Source organism: Saccostrea cucullata, unplaced genomic scaffold (assembly GCF_032062105.1).
Source record: "Saccostrea cucullata isolate Sc308-1 unplaced genomic scaffold, CSIRO_AGI_Scuc_v1 ctg4, whole genome shotgun sequence".
Lineage (NCBI taxonomy): Eukaryota > Metazoa > Mollusca > Bivalvia > Ostreida > Ostreidae > Saccostrea > Saccostrea cuccullata.
Genome location: NW_026920828.1, coordinates 1,467,417 through 1,469,751, shown reverse-complemented (window position 1 = coordinate 1,469,751; position 2,335 = coordinate 1,467,417).

Genomic DNA, 2,335 nt, shown 5'->3' with positions numbered 1-2,335 from the left:
AATCATGTGACTTTACTGAGAAAGCAGTTTAGTCGGTAGATCACGAAATACTCGATTTCATGCTAAAGGGTAAATGACAGGATGAGACGATAGCATGATTTATATGACATTTTAGCGGAATGAAAGCAATAGGATGTGGCTACTTTTTTAGCAGCGAAAGAATTATGTCAAATATATGCATATCCCGTGAAGTCTGTTGCCCCCTACCCTCAATGGTCAGTGCTGAGCTAGGGCCGGAGGTGGAACTTGACATTAACTGATTTTTAAAATACTGTTTTACACTTTTATTAATACAGTTACTATCTTTTCGGATAAGAACTTTTAAGAAATTATAGGACATCTCCGAGAACGTCATAAGATTTTTGTAAGAGGTTGACGAAACATCAACTCAAACTCTGTAATCTGATTTTTTTATGCTTTATGTACACCTTTTTTCTTTTCGTTTCTTCGTTCAGCTCACCCATTATTTTCAGTTAATCTGCTATACTGGTCAATTTATGCTGATTGTTGTTGTAAAGAAATATCATTATCTCTAAAGAATTCACCTAAACCTGAAACTATATTTTAACAGAAAATTTCTTTTCCCTTAAAATGTCAGCTAACGTATTAAACATGTACGCTAGTCTTGCTTAATCTCTTGCTAAAATGCCTATATGCACAGCTGTAGAAATTCTGCTAATATACCTATTCTCTTTAGAAAACTGAACTGTGAAAGGCTTTCACCTATATCCATGTCGGCAGATATATGTCAGTAGCTCTCTGCTTTTGAAAATTCGGACAGACAAAGCAGATCGAGAGCTACAGATCCAAGAAAGCCACTGTATTTGCAAAGATTGACACAATATAGGCATTGAACATTTGGGCGTAAGTTATTTAGACCCCATCCTCACCCCACTTTCAATAGGCAAAGGCAGTTTAGTCTGTGTTTGAAAAAAAAATGGTATACCTTACACCCTTACAGTTTACACTTTATGTTTGCATCCGACGCAAATTGCAAGCGTGTGTTAAACCTTCGTGTGTGTGTGTATATCCCATTTATTTAAATTTACTCCTATTATTTGGGGCAAGCGTATGTTCTTGAAAGATATTTTATGCACGACCAAGATGGACATTGGAAGAGTTTTTCAAAACAGTCATTTAAAAACTAGAAAGGGTTGTTTGGCACCATTATTTTCATGCTAGATAACAGGCTATCATTCTTAAAGCGCGGGGGGGGGGGGGGGGGGGGTTGAGAGCGGCAAAAAAGCGGCGGCGTAAATCGAAGGTTTTTTGCAACTCACGCTCTGTAGCTCTTGGGCCAGTTTTACAAAAGAACTTACGACTATATAAGACAAAAAAAAATTCAGATTGTTGCAATATTTTGCAAAATTAATATTTCTCTTTGAAATTGTTTGTGTAAAATTATCATACCACATTCCTTTTATAAAGTTTAAAATAATTTTCGATATATTGTTTATTAAAAAGTAATACAAAGAATTAAATTTGGTCTTAAGTCGTAAGTCCTTTTGTAAAACGGGCCCCATGCTTTATCTGTCCGAATTTTATCAATCAGAGAGCTACAGTTCTTTAGATAAGTCTCTTTCAGTAATTCAATTTACATGAAGTGCATAGATTTTAAATGATTTCTAATCCATTCCGGTGTTTAAACTTTATATAATTAATCGGTTAATTTTTGAATCAGGGGTTTCGGGTTATCACATCATTAAACTAAGCTATTTGCATGAACCAGTAAATAGTACATAGGAAAATAATATATTGAGAGAATTATATGGGTATCCGTTTACAAACCCATTCAGTGGATTTCACACATATCCAGAGCTTGGTGAACATTGTGAGAATATCCGTTACAACTCTCATACACTGCACTTGATGTTTGCGTCAAATCAGATAAAAGTTACACAGGAATTGTAAAAGGGGCCAATTTCATTAACATTGGGCATCCTAGAGTGAGTAACTTCTGAACTAAACAATTAAAAAAAATTTGTTTAAAGCATATCCGTTTTTTAGATGAATTTTTGATAAAATATCGGAGATGATCATGACGGAAAAATACATTGTACGGTTATTTAAAAAAATAGCTTTTTATCTCCAAGCCCGTAGCAACGGTTTCAAAAGGGGAAGCACCCCCACCCATCTGACAAGTAAAATATAAAAGCCTCGTTAATAGTCCAAGTCGTGGAATTTGTCAGTGCTCGATCTTACAACTAAAAAAAAAAGGGGGGCATAAAAAAAATTCAAAAAAAAAAAAAAAAAAAACGTTGACAAGCAAAAAAAAAAAAAAAAAAGGAATGTGGGCCCATTGTCCACACACGAAAACCCTTTTCGTAGGGGGGGG